Below are 23,631 nucleotides of genomic sequence, written 5' to 3' on the forward strand. Positions count from 1 at the left end.
TGTATTATATGAACATCTATTTTACATTGCATAAGAAAAAAATTGTACATACATTTTTTTTGAATGCTAGAAACAATTTTTAAAGTGGGACCAAACATTTTCATGCACACGGCATTTACTAATGTTTTTGTAATATATGTAGGTTTTCCAAAAATATCTATATCTATATACCTATATATACTAATAAAAGGTGGTGATATTCTTGATTTGGTTCATCATCATATTTTTACAAAAGTGTCCCTCATAGAATCAATCCAAGTAGGTTGTGTTTCTTCCTTCATCACCTGCCCGTACCGCGGGCGCCCCTATGTCTCGCTTTAAGCGAGACCTAGGGAAGCACTCGCGTCTGGGCAGCCTAGGTGCGCTGGAGGACACATCCTCATTTTTTTCTGTTTTTCTTTCACGTTTTTTGTTCTGTATTTCTTTTTTTTACTTTGTTTACACTCCCGAAAAGTATAAATATATATATGAAAAAAATATACATTACATAATGTTTTAAAAAATGTTAATCATGCATTCAACAAATATTAAATGTGTATAGAAAAAATGTTGACCATTTATACGAGTATTTCAAAAATGTTGAACAAATATTTCACAAATGTTGAACAAGAATTTGAAAAATATTAATCAAGCATTTGGAAATGTTAAATGCGTATAGAAACAATGTTGTTCATGTATTAAAAAAAGATGAAGCTTTTTAATCATGTATATAAATTGGTTAATCAAGCATTTAAGAAGATGTTGAACAGGTGTTTGAAAAATGTTAATCAAGCGTTTGAAAAATGTTAAATGTGTATAGAAAAAATGTTGACCATGTATTAAAAAAGTTAATTTTTTTACTTGAAAACTATTAATCATGCATTTGAAGAAATGTTAAAATGTGCATAGAAAAATTGTTAAACGTACATATACAAAAAGTAGAATGAAAACCAAAAAACAAACAAAACTAAAAATATGAAAACCGAAAAAGAAACAAAATAAACCAAGGAAAAAAGAAAATGAAAAATAAAACCGAGGAAACAAATGAAAAAGGAATAAATGTTGACAACGGTGAAGAAAGAATTCTAAATATACTAAACCTAGCTATGATTCTTTTACCTGGTTTTTCTGAATTTTTTTCTATCAATGAAAAGCCGACCAAGCAGGACGCGACACGTTAATTACTAGGGGACCTTGCTGGGTGCAATTTTTGTGCACTTTGTTGGTTAGGTGACTAGGAGTTCGTAGATAGGTTAGACTCCTTCCTCTCAATTCGCGTGTCACTCCGCTCTGGATCTGGAAGACTCGTGTGGAGTCCTAGCCTCCAGGCTCCAGCGTCCACTGCTCAACTGCAGGCGGCCGCCGCTTCAGTGTTGTCTAGGCCTATAAAAGTCCCTCCTCCTCATGGCATCCCATTGCTCACTTCGTCGTCCTCCGCCGCCTACGCCTTTTGCACATCCTGCTTCTTTAATCGCCCTGACCAGCCGCTCAATGTTGCCTAGCATGCTGATGCCTCGCCGAGCAAGCCCCTCCCCGACACCCCTGACATCCATCGTTTGTGGCCAATATCCGACTCCTCTACATGCGATGGTCAATTGGGAGGGAGGGGACGGTGCCGCCCCATATCCCACGCATCTGCCGTCTACTGGATCGTGCCACCATCTTCTGCCGACGTCCCCAGAACATTGTGGCACAATCGCCATTTAACAAGATGCCTCGGCCCCAGCCCATCTTTCACGCGGCCGCTGAAAAGGCACCGGAGGGTCATCCCACTGTACGAGCACGTGTTGCATCTACTGGACTTGATCTTCATCTATCGGCCTCTTCTTGCAAGGTATACGAATGCTCCACAATTATCTTCTTTTAGTTGTTTGCATCTGCTTGCTGATAGAGATGATTATCTCTTTTTTCGGGAGAAGGGAGGGACTCTGCCATGCTGTGGTGTGATGTCAGTTTTGTGCAGCACTTCTCTCTCCATCAAGGTCAGCGGCGGCCTAGCCGATCAATTTGATTGTCTGGTGTGGAGCCATGAAGGTGGGCAAGGTTGTCGGGTTTGCTCTTGGCACCTGCTTGGGCCATGGGCATGACGAACGCGAGGAGTGGTGTACACGGCAGCAAGCCAACATAGGTCCGCGACGGAGCAGTTCATCGGATGGTTGCCCCTTATAGCAGGCGGTAGCAGCTGCGGCACCAAGGTATGCAGCTCCTTTTATTCTTTTTTCAGATCCATTTTTTTGCGTATGGGCCTCTAAAAATTGCGTTTGAGCACATTGATCGGTGTGAAGTACTGAGCATACGTACAATTTCGTATGCTTCAAGGAAAAAGTCATGGTTTTTTGTTGTCAATTCTTGCAACATAAGTTTTTTTTGGGAGTGAAGTGCACTGTAGGTCCTTAAACTATTCCAGGGATGTCACGTAGGTCCTCGAACTATGAAAATCGTCATCTAGATCCTCGAAGTGCAGTAAGTGTGTCATTCAGGTCCAAAATCTCCCTGACAGGCTCTAACTGGCCAGCTGGCACATAAACAGTAACCGTAACAGTACACGGCAAACAGTCCTGAATTCCTGTGCATGATGAACAGTACACGACAAAGAATAAATATAAAAAATATCAAAAAACTGAGATCCTCTGTCATCAAAGAGATCCTGGCGCGTGAACAGAAAAAATGTCATTAATTCAAAAAAAGTTCGCGAACGATGAATTTGGAAAAATATTTGTGACTTTAATAAAATGTTTGCGAACGATGAATTTGGAAAAAAAATATTCGCAACTTTAAAAAAATATTCGCGAGTTTAAAAAAAGTTCGCAAACGATGAATTTGGAAAAAATATTCACGACTTTAAAAAAATGTTCGCGAACGATGAATTTGGGAAAAAAAATCGCGAGTTTAAAAAAAGTTCGCGAACGATGAATTTGGAAAAAATATTCATGACTTTAAAAAAATGTTCACGAACGATGAATTTGGAAAAAATATTCGTGACTTTAATAAAATGTTCGCGAACTATGAATTCGGAAAAAATATTTGCGACTTTAATAAAAAGTTCACTAACATTTTTTAAAGTCACGAATTTTTGTGGTTCGCGAACATTTTTTCCATACCCACGAACAATATTTGTGGTTCGCGAACATATTTTCAAATTTATTGTTTGTTAACTTTTTTAAAGTCGCGATTATTTTTCCCATATTCGCGAACATTTTGTTGAATTAATGAACATTTTTACTATTCACGCACCAGGGGTATCTTTGATGCCAAAGTTTTTCAGATTTTTTTGTTCATATTTTTTTATTTTGGCACTGTTCACCATGTCAGCTGGTCATTTAGAGGGGGTTAGTGAGATTTTGGACCTGGATGACACACTTACTGTACTTCAAGGACCTAAATGACGATTTTCATAGTTCGAGGACCTATGTGACACCCCTGAAATAGTTTAAGGACCTACAGTGCACTTCACTCTTTTTTTGGTGGTCTAGGTGGCGACATTTTACCAATTTAATTATATATAGATTTTGTATTCATTGAAATTTTCATATGTGTTCCGTTCAGGTTATTTAGTAATATAGTTAATGTACCTTGCTTCCCAAACCAGAAGAGAAGTTCCTACTTCTAATTTCAGTATGTGAGAATTTAAGCAGGGGCTACCAGTATATGGCTTGAAACTGATGGATTTGTTTCTTCATGCAGAACTGTTTGGTGATACTATATGATTCCCCATATGGTAATAGCAAGAAGGGAAGTGATGATGGTGAATACAGTACATTTATCTCTACTCCTATAAAAATTTAAGTTGGTGATGATGGTGTGCTTGTCATCTTTCACCAATAGCCGTCGGATCTAGATGTGACGCATACAAAGCAAACTGCTACAGGTTTGCAAAAAGATGCCCACACTTGTTTCTATTTTTACAAACAATTCCTTGTCTCTCACAATCAGCCTTATCTCTTCCCCACCACGTCCACAAAGGCCATGGAACAATCTGGTGTGATGGCTGCTGCCAGCGCCGTTCACCACCAATCTGGGTGTTCCGTAAAATCACAGGCATCTTACTAGTCCTTAATTAACTCTGACAATTAGCAACTGTTAGAAACGACATTGATGCAGCCCGTGACTAGCAAGATTAACTTCTTTACCTGTTCAAATTTGATGTACGCAAAAAAAGTACCTGTTCAAATTTGTTAGATGATGTCTACATGTATTCAGTTTCGCCTTAACCATTTGCAGCGGGTCATCCAAGTGTGGGTGACAATAGGGCCAAGGAGGAGGATCTTGCTTCAAAGTCTAATTATTTTGGATAGGTGCTGATGATGGAACTGGGATGTTTTCATCTTCTATGTTAGCAGGTTAGAAACTACCTTTCGATAGCAGCCCCAGAAGGTCAATTTATTGTAGTTTCTGCACCTCAAAAGTGCTCAACTATGTAAACCGTGTTCAGGTTGTAAATTTGATACGTTTTGCTAACCATCTGCAAAAACATGGCATAACCGAGTTTACAGATCAATTTATTGTAGAGTAAATTTGATACGTTTTGCTACCTATCTATAGATACCTTCTTTTCAGGTTGTAATATACACCATATTTTGATCCATTTCAACAAAGCATATGTACCATGGTGCTTCATTTCAAAAAAGTTCTTAAAAAGCAAAGGGAATGATCAGAGCTCTTATGCATTTTGCCCTTTAGATATCATGCAGGCTAATGAATTCTCCAGAGAAGCAAGTGATTGTTTCTGGAAGCTATATATGTTAAAATTGTATGCTTGGTCAGCTAGAGTGTTTTTCAATATATCAGTATTATGAAAACCAGACTGATAGTTTAGCTTAATATATCAGCTGTTTTCACTCCTGCCATTGGGTTCTCCGTGCACATCCCTAGCATTCTTTTTCTTAAAATCATCTCATTTTCCCACTATCTTCTATATATTAACTTACCCTTTTTGCAAACCAGCCGGTACAAATTAATACTAATTGTGCTTCATTTATTTCATCATGTTAAATGTGTCAAATGTTGCTCCCAATATTCAGAAAGACACACTTCTGTTATTGATATTTGCAGTTCTATATAGGAGCATTTATTAAGTCGGTTTTCTGTATCTTTTGTTCTTGATGTTCCAGTTCTATATAGGAGTGTTTCTTAAGTCGGGTTTCCTCACTACATGTGTTGTACAGTGCAAATCTCTTTCAAGTCCATTTGATAGTTCTTTCCGTTGGTCAAGTTTGAATAAACATATGGCTGCTATTGGGGATTGATGGACGAAACAATACTGGAGGTGACCAATTAATTGCGTAGGTTTGTGTTTTGCCCTAAAAGTTTGGATGCTTGTTTTAGACTAATAGGTTGAGAGTATCAACAAGTAATATAGCCATTGTCACCATGAAAAAGCGTCATAGTTGTACGCACAGTAAAAAAATCAGTTCGGCATGGATTTTGAAATGATTTGTTTAGTTGGAAAATATTATTGACTTAATTTCTGCTTGATTCAAATAGTATTTCCAACAATGTGATTTTATGGAAATGTGTCATTGTCGAGGCACCACGGTAATTGGAACGGTTGTGTAACACCCCCAGTGTCATGCTACAGTATCCCCCTCTGATTAAGCTAATCATTTTTCCAAACAGTGCTTAATCACCTTGTTCAATATCCCATTTAAAACTCCAGTCAATTCAAATTCAAGTGAAGTTTGAAGTTGCTCAAAAGTTGCTGGAAAAATGTTCATCATTTGTCAAAAATTCCATAACACTCCTTTGTTAAGGAACACAACATCACTTTTGTGCAAAGATGAGCATTAGCAATTATAACAGCACCAATTCAGCAATTTTAAATGCTATCCTATTTATGAAAAATACCAAATGAATTCTTCTGGTCTCCAAAAATATTTGTGGCAATTTCTAATATCACCAGGGAATAAAAGGGGAATTTCACATATTTTTCCAAAGAAAATGGCATGCCCAATATTTTCTTACCCATCTTTGATTATTAAAAAAACAGAAAAGGAAAGCTGTTTAAATAAAAGAGAAAACCTCCCTTGTATCCCCCCGCTGGGCCTTGGACTAACAGGCCAGCCCAACCATCCCACTCCCCCCGGGTCGTCTTCCCTGTTCGACCGACCTGGTCGCTACAGGGGCTGGTCGCCGCCGAACCCACCTCGCCGACCATGCCGCTACAGGCGCCGCGCGGAGGATAAGGACGCTAGCGTCGACGCCCTGGCTTCCGCCGAGATCTTTTCCCCCTTCCCCACGCGCTGCTGCTTCTCCTCTCCGCCATGGCCGCCACTGCCGTCTCCTCCTCTTGCTCGTCCGCGTAGCCACCGGCCTCGCCTCGCCTTGCCGACCTGTCCAGCAGCTCCATTGTCGCCGACTGCCTCGTCCCCGTCCGGAGCGCTTGCATCGACGCGGATGACCCCTTCTTCAACCACGGACCTCCATCGTCGCCGCCGTCGATTCTCTCCACTGAGCCCTCCCCGAGCCCGCGTGTGCACACCTGCAGGGCCCGGTGAGCACCCTACAGACTCCCCTCTCTCCCCGTGTCCTCGCGTCCTCTCTAGCTAGCCGGCCCCGCCATCGTGCTCCGGCCATCGCTATGACCGTGCTACGCGAGCAGCTCTAGCTCTCCAGCTCCAGCGCGTGCGGTCGGCGCGCTCCAGAGCGCCCCTAGCGTCGAGCGCCACCCCTAGCTCGCCCCAAGACCCGCTCCCGCCTCGTTTTGTCTGAAGGACGAACCCCTGCCGCCTTTGCCGCGCTCTGGTTGCCGCCGTTGCTGCCCGCCCCACGCTCCCAAGCCGCCGCTGCCCCTCCCGACCGCCCTAGCATGCTCGGGGTGCGCTGCAGGTCCCGCCCACCTACTAAACGCGCTCGCAAACACCCTGTAGCCGCGCCTCCGCCTGGTCCATGCGCGGCTGCCGCCACGGCTCGTCGCCGGCGTCCTTGCCGGCCCCCTCTGCTCGTTCTGTTGCCATCATCGGACCCGCGGCAAAGTGGCCGTTCGAAAACAACTGGCCGCGCCCAGAACGGCCGTCCGGAGCTGGATTCCGGCGAGATCCAGCATCTCCACCGCGGGAGCGCTCGCCGGGGCTCCACCGGCGCCGGTGCCGACGTGGCCGACCGGGGCCACCCCCTTAGGTCACTGCCGAGTGGCCCGGCTGGCCTTGTTGACCCAGTCAACGGCTGACTGGGCATCGCCCAGTCACTGCCAGCGGGAACCCAATGGGACCCGTTGACTGGTCAGCTAGTCTGTTGACCGCTGATGCTGTAATGACGCCATGATGACATCATATTGTCCTTTTCTGTCGATTTAAATAATTAAAATGATTACAGAAAAATGTTCAAATCTTTGAAAAATCATATAAAATAATCCGTAGCTCGGATGAAAAAGTTTTCTACATGAAAGTTGCTCAGAACAACGAGATGAATCCGAATATGGGGTCCGTTCATCTGTCACATGCCCCTATCATAGCAAACATCCAACCTTTCCCTTCTGTTTCATTTGTTCGAAAATGCCTAACTCTGGGAAAACTTCCTGAATGTTATCACCCTTCGCCGGTATTGTGTAGCACCGCATTAGAACATGTCTGGCTTTGCTTGTTGTCCTGTTATGCTCTTTCTTGCTATGTATTTACTGTTTTCTCCCCCCTCTTCTCTTCGGTAGACCCCGTGACAGCTACCGATGCCGCTGTGACCGACTACGTCGACGGCGACCCCTCCTTCTCGCCTGAGCAACCAGGCAGCCCCCCCTTTGATCATCCCGATATCGCCCATTCTATACTCTCATGCTTGCATTAGATTTTGCTACTTTTATTGTTTGCTCCTATTATGATGCATAACATGCTTTTGTACCTGCTATTGTTACCTGCCTGCTTATCCTAAACTGCTTAGGTTAGTGATCGATCAGTGACCCCCAGTACTTGTCCTTGTTGCCCCTGCTTCATCATCGATGACTCGATCAGCGTGATCAACGACCAGAGCCCGACACCTCACATCACATCACGCCCCTTTTATTGCTCGACTCTGCAGAGCTACTATCGAGTGCCGAGGGTGATCCCTCATAACGCACTCCTGATGATAATTCTGTAGTGTAGCTATTCGGTCGTGGTCATCGAGGGTGATTTCCTCTTTCATCATTCCCGATACGGCTCTGTCGTTCAACACCTCAAGTGTGAACCTCGAGGGTGGTCCCTCTTACGTTCACCTTGATGATTACATTGAGTGGAATCCTTTGTGGGTGATTCCTCGGGTTTTCCCTTAGATGTTTGGACACACGGTTACATTTACTTTACTTGAGACCATTGTTGAAGTCGGGTCGGCCCTGAGGGGTACCCGCGAGTTGATGTAAAAGTCAGGCGGGCCCGTTGAGCACCCGCGAGTTTTCCACATGGCACGGCCGGGCAGTCTAGGCCCTTGTCGTAAGTCCACGAGACGGGGCGACGGGGTCACATTATCGTGAGTCTCTGCTCGTCTCCGCGAGCCCCCAATGCACTAACAGGTTTGGGTATTTGTTCTGAGTTGGCCTCTGGCCTTTACGCACTAACCACCACGCGAGAATAGATATGGGCCTCGACGTCGCAGTATCAGCTGAAGCTTTGTCAGACGTCCAGTTCAGCATCGTGGGCCTGTCGGGCCAGTGCCATCCAGTATGAGGTGGTGTGTTGGAAATATGCCCTAGAGGCAATAATAAATTAGTTATTATTATATTTCCTTGTTCATGATAATCGTTTATTATCCATGGTATAATTGTATTGATAGGAAACTCAGATACATGTGTGGGTACATAGACAACACCATGTCCCTAGTAAGCCTCTAGTTGACTAGCTCGTTGATCAATAGATGGTTACGGTTTCCTGAACATGGACATTGGATGTAGTTGATAACGGGATCACATCATTAGGAGAATGATGTGATGGACAAGACCCAATCCTAAGCCTAGCACAAAGATCGTGTAGTTCGTATGCTAAAGCTTTTCTAATGTCAAGTATCTTTTCCTTAAACCATGAGATTGTGCAACTCCCGGATACCGTAGAATGCTTTGGGTGTACCAAACGTCACAACGTAACTGGGTGGCTATAAAGGTACACTACGGGTATCTACGAAAGTGTCTGTTGGGTTGGCACGAATCGAGACTGGGATTTGTCACTCCGTGTGACGGAGAGGTATCTTTGGGCCCACTCGGTAGGACATCATCATAATGTGCACAATGTGACCAAGGGGTTGATCACGGGATGATGTGTTACGAAAAGAGTAAAGAGACTTGCCGGTAACGAGATTGAACAAGGTATCGGGATACCGACGATCGAATCTCGGGCAAGTATAATACCGCTAGACAAAGGGAATTGTATACGGGATTGATTGAGTCCTTGACATCATGGTTCATCCGATGAGATCATCGTGGAACATGTGGGAGCCAACATGGGTATCCAGATCCCGCTGTTGGTTATTGACAGGAGAACGTCTCGGTCATGTCTGCATGGTTCCCGAACCTGTAGGGTCTACACACTTAAGGTTCGATGACGCTAGGGTTATAAAGGAAGTTTGTATGTGGTTACCGAATGTTTTTCGGAGTCCCGGATGAGATCCCGGACGTCACGAGGAGTTCCGGAATGGTCTAGAGGTAAAGATTAATATATGGGAAGTCATCATACGGCCACCGGAATAATTCGGGGGTTACCGGTATTGTATCGGGACCATCGAAGGGGTTCCCGGGGTCCACCGGGAGGGTCCACCTGCCCTGGAGGGCCCTGTGGGCTGTTTGTGGAGAGGGACCAGCCCCTTAGTGGGCTGGGCGCCTCCCCCCTAGGGCCCATGCGCCTAGGTTTTGGGGGAACCCTAAAGGGGAGGGCGCCCCCTTGCCTTGGGGGGCAAGGCAACCCCCTCTGGCCGCCGCCCCCTCCTTAGATTGGATCTGAGGGGGCCGGGCCCCCTCTCCCTTGCCCCTATATATATATGGGGGGTGGAAGGGCAGCCGCACCCAAGTTCTGGCGCAGCCCTTCCTCTCTCCCAAGTCCTCCTCCTCTCCTGCGGTGCTTGGCGAAGCCCTGCAGGATTGCCACGCTCCTCCACCACCACCACGCCGTTGTGCTGCTGCTGGATGGAGTCTTCCCCAACCTCTCCCTCTCTCCTTGCTGGATCAAGGCATGGAATACGTCACCGGGCTGCATGTGTGTTGAACGCGGAGGTGTTGTCCGTTCGGCACTAGGATCATCGGTGATTTGGATCACGACGAGTATGACTCCATCAACCCCGTTCACTTGAACGCTTCTGCTTAGTGATCTACAAGGGTATGTAGATGCACTCTCCTTCCCCTTGTTGTTGGTTTCTCCATAGATAGATCTTGGTGACACGTAGGAAAATTTTGAATTTCTGCTACGTTCCCCAAGAGTGGCATCATGAGCTAGGTCTATTGCGTAGATTCTATGCATGAGTAGAACACAGAGTAGTTGTGGGCGTTGATTTTGTTCAATATGCTTACCGTTACTAGTCCAATCTTGATTCGGCGGCATTGTGGGATGAAGCGGCCCGGACCGACCTTACACGTAAACTTACGTGAGACAGGTTCCACCGACTGACATGCACTTGTTGCATAAGGTGGCTAGCGGGTGCCAGTCTCTCCCACTTTAGTCGGATCGGATTCGATGAAAAGGGTCCTTATGAAGGGTAAATAGCAATTGACATATCACGTTGTGGTTTTTGCGTAGGTAAGAAACGTTCTTGCTAGAAACCCATAGCAGCCACGTAAAACATGCAAACAACAATTAGAGGATGTCTAACTTGTTTTTGCAGGGTATGCTATGTGATGTGATATGGCCAAGAAGAATGTGATGAATGATATGTGATGTATGAGATTGATCATGTTCTTGTAATAGGAATCACGACTTGCATGTCGATGAGTATGACAACCGGCAGGAGCCATAGGAGTTGTCTTTATTTATTGTATGACCTGCGTGTCATTGAACAACGCCATGTAATTACTTTACTTTATTGCTAACCGGTAGCCATAGTAGTATAAGTAATAAGTTGGCGAGACTACTTCATGGAGACACGATGATGGAGACACGATGATGGAGATCATGATGATGGAGATCATGGTGTCATGCCGGTGACGATGATGATCATGGAGCCCCGAAGATGGAGATCAAAAGGAGAAAAATGATATTGGCCATATCATGTCACTATTTGATTGCATGTGATGTTTATCATGTTTATACATCTTATTTGCTTAGAACGACGGTAGTAAATAAGATGATCCCTCATTCAAATTTCAAGAAAGTGTTCCACCTAACTGTGCACCGTTGTGAAAGTTCGTCGTTTCGAAGCACCACGTGATGATCGGGTGTGATAGATTCTAACGTTCACATACAACGGGTGTAAGCCAGATTTACACACGCGAAATACTTAGGTTGACTTGACGAGCCTAGCATGTACAGACATGGCCTCGGAACACAAGAGACCGAAAGGTCGAGCATGAGTCGTATGGTGGATACGATCAACATGAAGATGTTCACCGATGATGACTAGTCTGTCTCACGTGATGATCGGACACGGCCTAGTTGACTCGGATCATGTAATCACTTAGATGACTAGAGGGATGTCTATCTGAGTGGGAGTTCATAAGACGAACTTAATTATCCTGAACATAGTCAAAAACCCTTTGCAAATTATGTCATATCTCGCGCTTTAGTTCTACTATTTTAGATATGTTCCTAGAGAAAATATAGTTGAAAGTTGACAATAGCGATTATGCGGACAGTAGAAAGCTTATGTCCTTAATGCACCGCTCAGTGTGCTGAACCTCGAACGTCGTTTGTGGATGATGCGAACATCTGACATACACATTTTGATAACTACGTGATAGTTCAGTTAAATGGTTTAGAGTATAGGCACCAAAGACGTTTTCGAAATGTCGCGGAACATATAAGATGTTTCGAGGGCTGAAATTGGGATTTCAGGCTCGTGCCCACGTCAAGAGGTATGAGACCTCCGACGATTTTCTTAGCCTGCAAACTAAGGGATAAAAGCTCAATCGTTGAGCTTGTGCTCAGATTGTCTGAGTACAACAATCACTTTAATCGAGTGGGAGTTGATCTTCCAAATGAGATAGTGATGTTTCTCCAAAGTCATTGCCACCAAGCTTCTAGAGCTTCGTGATGAACTATAACATATCAAGGATAGATATGATGATCCTTGAAGTATTCGCGATGTTTGACACCGCGAAAGTAGAAATCAAGAAGGAGCATCAATTGTTGATGGTTAGTGAAACCACTAGTTTCAAGAAAGGCAAGGGCAAGAAGGGATACTTCATGAAACGGCAAATCAGCTGCTGCTCTAGTGAAGAAACCCAAGGTTGAACCCAAACCCGAGACTCAGTGCTTCTGTAATAAAGGGAACAGCCACTGGAGCAGAATTACCCTAGATACTTGGTAGATGAGAAGGCTGGCAAGGTCGATAGAAGTATATTGGATATACATTATGTTAATGTGTACTTTACTAGTACTCCTAGTAGCACCAGGGTATTACATACCGGTTCGGTTGCTAAGTGTTAGTAACTCGAAATAAAAGCTACGGAATAAACGAAGACTAGCTAAAGGTGAGCTGACGATATGTGTTGGAAGTGTTTCCATGGTTGATGTGATCAAGCATCGCACGCTCTCTCTACCATCGAGATTGGTGTTAAACCTAAATAATTGTTATTTGGTGTTTGTGTTGAGCATAGACATGATTGGATTATGTCTATCGCAATACGGTTATTCATTTAAGGAGAATAATGGTTATTCTGGTTATTTGAATAATACCTTCAATGGTCTTGCACCTAAAGTGAATGGTTTATTGAATCTCGATCGTAGTGATACACATGTTCATGCCAAAAGATATAAGATAGTAATGATAGTGCCACCTATTTGTGGCACTGCCATGTAAGTCATATTGGTATAAAACGCATGAAGAAGCTCCATGTTGATGGATCTTTGGACTCACTCGTTTTTGAAAAGATTGAGACATGTGAACCATGTCTATTGGTATATACGCATGAAGAAACTCCATGCAGATGGACCGTTTGGACTCATTTGATTTTGAATCACTTGAGACATGCAAATCATACCACATGGGCAAGATGACTGAAAGCCTCGTTTTCAGTAAAATGGAACAAGAAAGCAACTTGTTTGAAGTAACACATTTTGATGTGTGCAGTCCAATGAGTGCTGAGGCACGCAGTGGATATCGTTATGTTCTTACTTCACGGATGATTTGAGTAGATACTAAGTATATTTACTTGATGAAACACAAGTCTGAATTATTGAATGGTTCAAGTAATTTTAGAGTGAAGTTGAAGATCATCGTGACAAGAGGATAAAATGTCTATGATATGATCATAGAGATGAGTATCTGAGTTACGAGCTTTGGCACGCAATTAAGACATTGTAGAAATTGTTTCACAATTAATACCGCCTGGAACACCATAGTGTGATGGTGTGTCCGAACATCATAGTTGCACCCTATTGGATATGGTGCGTACCATGATGTCTCTTATCGAATTACCACTATCGTTCATGGTTCAGGCATTAGAGACAACCGCACTCACTTTAATAGGGCACCACGTAATTCCGTTGAGATGACACCGTGAGAACTATGGTTTAGAGAAACCTAAGCTGTTGTTTCTTGAAAGTTTGGGGCTGCGACGCTTATGTGAAAAGTTTCATCGTAATAAGCTCGAACCCAAAAACGGATAAATGCATCTTCATAGGATACCCAAAATGGTTGGGTATACCTCCTAATTCAGATCCGGAAGCAAAAGTGATTGTTTCTAGAAACATGTCCTTTCTTGAGGAAAAGTTTCTCTCGAAAGAATTGAGTGGGAGGATGGTGGAGACTTGATTAGGTTATTGAACCATCACTTCAACCAGTGTGTAGCAGGGCACAGGAAGTTGTTCCTGTGGCACCTACACCAATTGAAGTGGAAGCTTATGATAGTGATCATGAAGCTTTGGATCAAGTCACTACCGAACCTCGTAGGACGACAAGGACGCGTACTGCTTCGGAGTGGTATGATGATCCTGTCTTGAAGGTCATGTTGCTAGACAACAATGAACCTACGTGCTATGGAGAAGCGATGGTGAGCCCAAATTCCGACAAATGGTTAGAAGCCATGAAATCCGAGATAGGATCCATGTATCAGAACAAAGCATGGACTTTGGTGGACTTGCCCGGTGATCGGCAAGCCATTGAGATAAATGGATCTTTAAGAAGAAGACGGACATGGACGGTAATGTCACCGTCTATGAAGCTTTACTTGTGGCGAAGAGTTTTTCACAAGTTCAAGGAGTTGACTACGATGAGATTTTCTCATCCGTAGCAATGCTTAAGTCCATCGGAATCATGTTAGCATTAGCTGCATTTATGAAATCTGGCAGATGGATGTCAAAAACGAGTTTCCTTACCAGTTTTCGTAAGGAAAGGTTGTATGTGATACAATCAGAAAGGTTTTGTCGATCCTAAGGATGCTAAAAGGTATGCTAGCTCCAGCGATCCTTCCATGGACTGGAGTAAGCATCTCGGAGTTGGAATATGCACTTTGATAAGATGATCAAAGATTTTGGGTTTATACAAAGTTTATGAGAAACTTGTATTTCCAAAGAAGTGAGTGGGAGCACTAAGAATTTCTGATGAGTATATGTTGTTGACATATTGATGATCATAAATGATGTAGAATTTTCTGGAAAGCATATAGGGTTATTTGAAAAGTGTTTTTCAAGTGAAAACCTGGATTAAGCTACTTGAACATTGAGCATCAAGATCTATAGGGATAGATCAAAAACGCTTAATGGTACTTCCAAATGAGCATATACCTTGACATGATCTTGAAGGTGTTCAAGATGGATCAGTCAAAGAAGGAGTTCTTTCCTGAGATGTAAGGTATGAAGTTAAGACTTAAAGCTCGACCACAGCAGAAGAAAAGAGAGAAAGGACGAAGGTCGTCCCCTATGCTTTAGACGTAGGCTCTGCAGTATGCTATGCTGAGTACTGCACCTGATGTGTGCCTTGCCACATGTCTGGCAAGAGGGTACAAAGGTGATCAAGGAGTGGATCACCAGATAGCGGTCAAAATTATCCTTAGAGGAATAAGGATATGTTTCTCGGTTATGGAGGTGATAAAGTGTTCGACGTAAAGAGTTACGTCGATGCAAGCTTTAACACCTATCCGAATGACTCTGGGTAAGCAAACCGGATACGTATAGTGGAGCAACCATTTGGAATAGCTCCAAGTGGAGCGTGGAAGCAGCATTTACAATATAACATAGAGAATTGCGAAATACATACGGATCTGAATGTTGCAGACCCGTTGACTAAAACCTCTCTCACTAGCAAAACATATCAAACCCCAGAACTCATTGAGTCTTAATCACATGGTGATGTGAACTAGTTTAGTGACACTAGTGAACTCTTTGGATGTTGGTCACATGGCGATGTGACCTATCAGTGTTAATCACATGGCGATGTGAACTAGATTATTGACTATAGTGCAAGTGGGAGACTGTTGGAAATATGCCCTAGAGGCAATAATAAATTAGTTATTATTATATTTCCTTGTTCATGATAATCGTTTATTATCCATGCTATAATTGTATTGATAGGAAACTCAGATACATGTGTGGGTACATAGACAACACCATGTCCCTAGTAAGCCTCTAGTTGACTAGCTCGTTGATCAATAGATGGTTACGGTTTCCTGACCATGGACATTGGATGTCGTTGATAACGGGATCACATCATTAGGAGAATGATGTGATGGACAAGACCCAATCCTAAGCCTAGCACAAAGATCGTGTAGTTCATATGCTAAAGCTTTTCTAATGTCAAGTATCTTTTCCTTAGACCATGAGATTGTGCAACTCCCGGATACTGTAGGAATGCTTTGGGTGTACCAAACGTCACAACATAACTGGGTGGCTATAAAGGTACACTACGGGTATCTCCGAAAGTGTTTGTTGGGTTGGCACGAATCGAGACTGGGATTTGTCACTCCGTGTGACGGAGAGGTATCTTTGGGCCCACTCGGTAGGACATCATCAAAATGTGCACAATGTGACCAAGGGGTTGATCACGGGATGATGTGTTACGGAATGAGTAAAGAGACTTGCCGGTAACGAGATTGAACAAGGTATCGGAATACCGACGATCGAATCTCGGGAAAGTATAATACCACTAGACAAAGGGAATTGTATACGGGATTGATTGAGTCCTTGACATCATGGTTCATCCGATGAGATCATCGTGGAACATGTGGGAGCCAACATGGGTATCCAGATCCCGCTGTTGGTTATTGACAGGAGAACGTCTCGGTCATGTCTGCATGGTTCCCGAACCCGTAGGGTCTACACACTTAAGGTTCGATGATGCTAGGGTTATAAAGGAAGTTTGTATGTGGTTACTGAATGTTGTTCGGAGTCCCGGATGAGATCCCGGACGTCACGAGGAGTTCCGGAATGGTCCAGAGGTAAAGATTTATATATGGTAAGTCATCATACGGTCACCGGAATAATTCGGGGGTTACCGATATTGTATCGGGACCACCGGGAGGGTCCACCTGCCCCGGAGGGCCCTGTGGGCTGTTTGTGGAGAGGGACCAGCCCCTTAGTGGGCTGGGCGCCTCCCCCCTAAGGCCCATGCGCCTAGGTTTTGGGGGAACCCTAAAGGGGGGCGCCCCCTTGCCTTGGGGGGGCAAGGCAACCCCCTCTGGCCGCCGCCCCTCCTCAGATTGGATCTGAGGGGGGCGGCCCCCCTCTCCCTTGCCCCTATATGTGGGGGCTGGAAGGGCAGCCGCACCCAAGTTCTGGCGCAGCCCTTCCTCTCTCCCAAGTCCTCCTCCTCTCCCGCGGTGCTTGGCGAAGCCCTGCAGGATTGCCATGCTCCTCCACCACCACCACGCCGTTGTGCTACTGCTGGACGGAGTCTTTCCCAACCTCTCCCTCTCTCCTTGCTGGATCAAGGCATGGGAGACGTCACCGGGCTGCATGTGTGTTGAACGTGGAGGTGTCGTCCGTTCGGCACTAGGATCATCGGTGATTTGGATCACGACGAGTAAGACTCCATCAACCCCGTTCACTTGAACGCTTCTGCTTAGCGATCTACAAGGGTATGTAGATGCACTCTCCTTCCCCTCGTTGCTGGTTTCTCCATAGATAGATCTTGGTGACATGTAGGAAAATTTTGAATTTCTGCTACATTCCCCAACATGGTGCTCGTCCCGGCTCATCGCACAACGACCCGGAGTGTGATGTCTACTACACAACCTTCTTCTTGTAGACGTTGTTGGGCCTGCAAGTGCACAAGTTTGTAGGACAGTAGCAAATTTCCCTCAAGTGGATGACCTAAGGTTTATCAATCTGTGGGAGGCGTAGGATGAAGATGGTCTCTCTCAAACAACCCTGCAACCAAATAACAAAGAGTCTCTTGTGTCCCCAACACACCCAATACAATGGTAAATTGTATAGGTGCACTAGTTCGGCAGAGAGATGGTGATACAAGTGCAATATGGATAGTAGATAAAGGTATTTGTAATCTTAAAATATAAAAACAGCAAGGTAACTAATGATAAAAGTGAGCGTAAACAGTATTGCAATGATAGGAAACAAGGCCTAGGGTTCATACTTTCACTAGTGCAAGTTCTCTCAACAATAATAACATAGATAGATCATATAACAATCCCTCAACATGCAACAAAGAGTCACTCCAAAGCCACTAATAGGGGAGAACAAACGAAGAGATTATGGTAGGGTACGAAACCACCTCAAAGTTATCCTTTCTGTCCTATCTATTCAAGAGTTCGTAGTAAAATAACATAAAGCTATTCTTTCCACTCAATCCATCATAGAGTTCATACTAGAATAACACCTTAAGACACAAATCAACCAAAAACCTAATGTCACCTAGATGAAGGAAATATGCCCTAGAGGCAATAATAAAGTTATTATTTATTTCCTCATATCATGATAAATGTTTATTATTCATGCTAGAATTGTATTAACCGGAAACATGATACACGTGTGAATACATAGACAAACATAAAGTCACTAGTATGCCTCTACTTGACTAGCTCATTAATCAAAGATGGTTATGTTTCCTAACCATAGACATGTGTTGTCATTCCATTAATGGGATCACATCATTAGGAGAATGATGTGATTGACATGACCCATTCCGTTAGCCTAGCACTTGATCGTTTAGTATGTTGCTATTGCTTTCTTCATGACTTATACAAAGTTCCTGCAACTATGAGATTGTGCAACTCACGTTTACCGGAAGAACACTTTGTGTGCTACCAAACGTCACAACGTAACTGGGTGATTATAAAGGTGCTCTACAGGTGTTTCCGAAGGTACATGTTGGGTTGGCATAATTCGAGATTAGGTTTTGTCACTCCGATTGTCGGAGAGGTATCTCTGGGCCCTCTCGGTAATACTCATCACCTAAGCCTTGCAAGCATTGTAACTAATGAGTTAGTTATAAGATGATGTGTTACAGAATGAGTAAAGAGACTTGCCGATAACGAGATTGAACTAGGTATTGGATACCGACGATCAAATTTCGGGCAAGTAACATACCGATGACAAAGGGAACAACGTATGTTGTTATGCGGTTTGACCGATAAAGATCTTCGTAGAATATGTAGGAACCAATATGGGCATCTAGGTTCCGCTATTGGTTATTGACCGAGAATAGTTCTAGGTCATGTCTACATAGTTCTCGAACCCGTAGGGTCCGCACGCTTAACGTTACGATGACAGTTTTATTATGAGTTTACAAGTTTTGATGTACCGAAGTTTGTTCGGAGTCCCGGATGTGATGACGGACATGACGAGGAGTCTCGAAATGGTCGAGACATAAAGATTGATATATTGGACGACTATATTCGGACACCGGAAGTGTTCCGGGTGATTTCGGAGAAAACCGGAGTGCCTGAGGGTTACCGGAACCCCCCCGGAGAGTTAATGGGCCACATGAGCCTTGGTGGGGAGAGAGAGGGGCAGCCAGGAAGGGCCGCGCGCCCCCTCTCCCTCTGGTCCGAATTGGACTAGGAGGGGGGGCGGCGCCCCCCTCTTTCCTTCCCCTCCTCTCCCCCTTCCTTCCCCTCCTAGTAGGAGTAGGAAAGGAGGAGTCCTACTCCTACTAGGAGGAGGACTCCTCCTCCTGGCGCGCCCAACAAGGGGCGGCCGGCCTCCCCCTCCCTTCTTTATATACGGGGGCAGGGGGCACCCCATAGACACAAAAGTTGATCTACGGATCGTTCCTTAGCCGTGTGTGGTGCCCCCCTCCACCATATTCCACCTCGGTCATATCGTCGCGGAGTTTAGGCAAAGCCCTGCGCCGGTAGAACATCATCATCGTCACCACGCCGTCGTGCTGACGGAACTCTTCCCCGAAGCTTTGCTGGATCGGAGCCCGGGGATCGTCATCAAGCTGAACGTGTGCTGAACTCGGAGGTGCCGTACGTTCGATGCTTGGATCGGTCGGATCGTGAAGACGTACGACTACATCAACCGCGTTGTCATAACGCTTCCGCTTACGGTCTATGAGGGTACGTGGACGAACACTCTCCCCTCTCATTGCTATGCCATCACCATGATCTTGCGTGTGCGTAGGAAAATTTTGAAATTACTACGTTCTCCAACAGTGGCATCCGAGCCTGGTTTTATGCGTAGATGTCATATGCACGAGTAGAACACAAGTGAGTTGTGGGCGATATAAGTCATACTGCTTACTAGCATGTCATACTTTGGTTCGGCGGTATTGTGAGATGAAGCGGCCCGGACCGACATTACGCGTACGCTTACGTGAGACTGGTTTCACCGCTACGAGCACTCGTTGCTTAAAGGTGACCGGCGGGTGTCTGTCTCTCTCACTTTAGCTGAATCGAGTGTGGCTACGCCCGGTCCTTGCGAAGGTTAAAACAGCACCAACTTGACAAACTATCGTTGTGGTTTTTGATGCGTAGGTAAGAACGGTTCTTGCTAAGCCCGTAGCAGCCACGTAAAACTTGCAACAACAAAGTAGAGGACGTCTAACTTGTTTTTGCAGGGCATGTTGTGATGTGATATGGTCAAGACGTGATGCTATATTTTATTGTATGAGATGATCATGTTTTGTAACCGAAGTTATCGGCAACTGGCAGGAGCCATATGGTTGTCACTTTATTGTATGAAATGCAAACGCCCTGTAATTGCTTTACTTTATCACTAAGCGGTAGCGATAGTCGTAGAAGCAATAGTTGGCGAGACGACAACGATGCTACGATGAAGATCAAGGTGTCGCGCCGGTGACGATGGTGATCATGACGGTGCTTCGGAGATGGAGATCACAAGCACAAGATGATGATGGCCATATCATATCACTTATATTGATTGCATGTGATGTTTATCCTTTATGCATCTTATCTTGCTTTGATTGACGGTAGCATTTTAAGATGATCTCTCACTAAAATTATCAAGAAGTGTTCTCCCTGAGTATGCACCGTTGCCAAAGTTCGTCGTGCCCAGACACCACGTGATGATCAGGTGTGATAAGCTCTACGTCCATCTACAACGGGTGCAAGCCAGTTTTGCACACGCAGAATACTCAGGTTAAACTTGACGAGCCTAGCATATGCAGATATGGCCTCGGAACACGGAGACCGAAAGGTCGAGCGTGAATCATATAGTAGATATGATCAACATAGTGATGTTCACCATTGAAAACTACTCCATCTCACGTGATGATCGGTTATGGTTTAGTTGATTTGGATCACGTGATCACTTAGATGACTAGAGAGATGTCTATCTAAGTGGGAGTTCTTAAGTAATATGATTAATTGAACTTAAATTTATCATGAACTTAGTACCTGATAGTATTTTGCTTGTCTATGTTTGTTTGTAGATAGATGGCTCGTGCTGTTGTTCCGTTGAATTTTAATGCGTTCCTTGAGAAAGCAAAGTTGAAAGATGATGGTAGCAATTACACGGACTGGGTCCATAACCTGAGGATCATCCTCATTGCTGCACAGAAAAGTTATGTCCTGGAAGCACCGCTGGGTGCCAGGCCTGCTGCTGATGCAACTGACGACGTTAAGAATGTCTGGCAGAGCAAAGCTGATGACTACTCTATAGTTCAGTGTGCCATGCTTTACGGCTTAGAACCGGGTCTTCAACAACGTTTTGAACGTCATGGAGCATATGAGATGTTCCAGGAGTTGAAGTTAATATTTCAAGCAAATGCCCGGATTGAGAGATATGAAGTCTCCAATAAGTTCTACAGCTGCAAGATGGAGGAGAATAGTTTTGTTAGTGAGCATATACTCAAAATGTCTGGGTATAATAATCACTTGATTCAACTGGGAGTTAATCTTCTGGATGATAGCGTCATTGACAGAATTCTCCAATCACTGCCACCAAGCTACAAGAGCTTTGTGATGAACTATAATATGCAAGGGATGAAAAAGACTATTCCCGAGCTCTTCGCAATGCTAAAAGCTGCGGAGGTAGAAATCAAGAAGGAGCATCAAGTGTTGATGGTCAACAAGACCACTAGTTTCAAGAAAAAGGGCAAAGGGAAGAAGAAGAGGAACTTCAAGAAGAACAGCAAGCAAGTTGCTGCTCAAGAGAAGAAACCCAAGTCTGGACCTAAGCCTGAAACTGAGTGCTTCTACTGCAAGCAGACTGGTCACTGGAAGCGGAACTGCCCCAAGTATTTGGCGGATAAGAAGGATGGCAAAGTGAACAAAGGTATATGTGATATACATGTTATTGATGTGTACCTAACTAGAGCTCGTAGTAGCACCTGGGTATTTGATATTGGTTCTGTTGCTAATATTTGCAACTCGAAACAGGGACTACGGAATAAGCGAGCACTGGCCAAGGACGAGGTGACGATGCGCGTGGGAAACGGTTCCAAAGTCGATGTGATCGCGGTCGGCACGCTACCTCTACATCTACCTTCGGGATTAGTTTTAGACCTGAATAATTGTTATTTGGTGCCAGCGTTGAGCATGAACATTATATTTGGATCTTGTTTGATGCGAGACGGTTATTCATTTAAATCAGAGAATAATGGTTGTTCTATTTATATGAGTAATATCTTTTATGGTCATGCACCCTTGAAGAGTGGTCTATTTTTATTAAATCTCGATAGTAGTGATACACATATTCATAGTGTTGAAACCAAAAGATGCAGAGTTAATAATGATAGTGCAACTTATTTGTGGCACTGCCGTTTGGGTCATATCGGTGTAAAGCGCATGAAGAAACTCCATGCTGATGGACTTTTGGAATCACCTGATTATGAATCACTTGGTACTTGCGAACCGTGCCTTATGGGCAAGATGACTAAAACGCCGTTCTCCGGAACTATGGAGCGAGCAACTGATTTGTTGGAAATCATACATACTGATGTTTGTGGCCCAATGAATGTTGAGGCTCGCGGCGGGTATCGTTATTTTCTCACCTTCACAGATGATTTGAGCAGATATGGGTATATCTACTTGATGAACACAAGTCTGAAACATTTGAAAAGTTCAAAGAATTTCAGAGTGAAGTGGAAAATCATCGTAACAAGAAAATAAAGTTTCTACGATCTGATCGTGGAGGAGAATATTTGAGTTATGAGTTTGGCCTACACTTGAAACAATGTGGAATAGTTTCGCAACTCACGCCACCTGGAACACCACAACGAAATGGTGTGTCCGAACGTCGTAATCGTACTTTACTAGATATGGTGTGATCTATGATGTCTCTTACTGATTTACCGCTATCATTTTGGGGTTATGCTTTAGAGACAGCCGCATTCACGTTAAATAGGGCACCATCAAAATCCGTTGAGACGACGCCTTATGAACTGTGGTTTGGCAAGAAACCAAAGTTATCGTTTCTTAAAGTTTGGGGCTGCGATGCTTATGTGAAGAAACTTCAACCAGATAAGCTCGAACCTAAATCGGAGAAATGTGTCTTCATAGGATACCCAAAAGAGACTATTGGGTACACCTTCTATCACAGATCCGAAGGCAAGACATTCGTTGCTAAGGATGGATCCTTTCTAGAGAAGGAGTTTCTCTCGAAAGAAGTGAGTGGGAGGAAAGTAGAACTTGATGAGATAACTATATCTACTCCCTTATTGGAAAGTAGTTCATCACGAGAACCGGTTCCTGTGACAACCACACCAATTAGTGAGGAAGCTAATGATAATGATCATGAAACTTCAGATCAAGTTTCTACTGAACCTCATAGGTCTACCAGAGTAAGATCCGCACCAGAGTGGTACGGTAATCCTATTCTGGAAGTCATGTTACTTGACCATGATGAACCTACGAACTATGAGGAAGCGATGATGAGCCCGGATTCCGCAAAATGGCTAGAAGCCATGAAATTTGAGATGGGATCCATGTATGAAAACAAAGTATGGACTTTGGTTGACTTGCCCAATGATCGGCAAGCCATTGAGAATAAATGGATCTTTAAGAAGAAGACTGACGCTGATGGTAATATAACTGTCTATAAAGCTCGACTTGTTGCAAAAGGTTTTCGACAAGTTCAAGGGGTTGACTACGATGAGACTTTCTCACCCGTAGCGATGCTTAAGTCCGTCCAAATCATGTTAGCCATTGCTGCATTTCATGATTATGAAATTTCGCAAATGGATGTCAAGACT

This window comes from Triticum aestivum, chromosome 2B (assembly GCF_018294505.1).
Source record: "Triticum aestivum cultivar Chinese Spring chromosome 2B, IWGSC CS RefSeq v2.1, whole genome shotgun sequence".
In the NCBI taxonomy this organism is placed as follows: Eukaryota; Viridiplantae; Streptophyta; class Magnoliopsida; order Poales; family Poaceae; genus Triticum; species Triticum aestivum.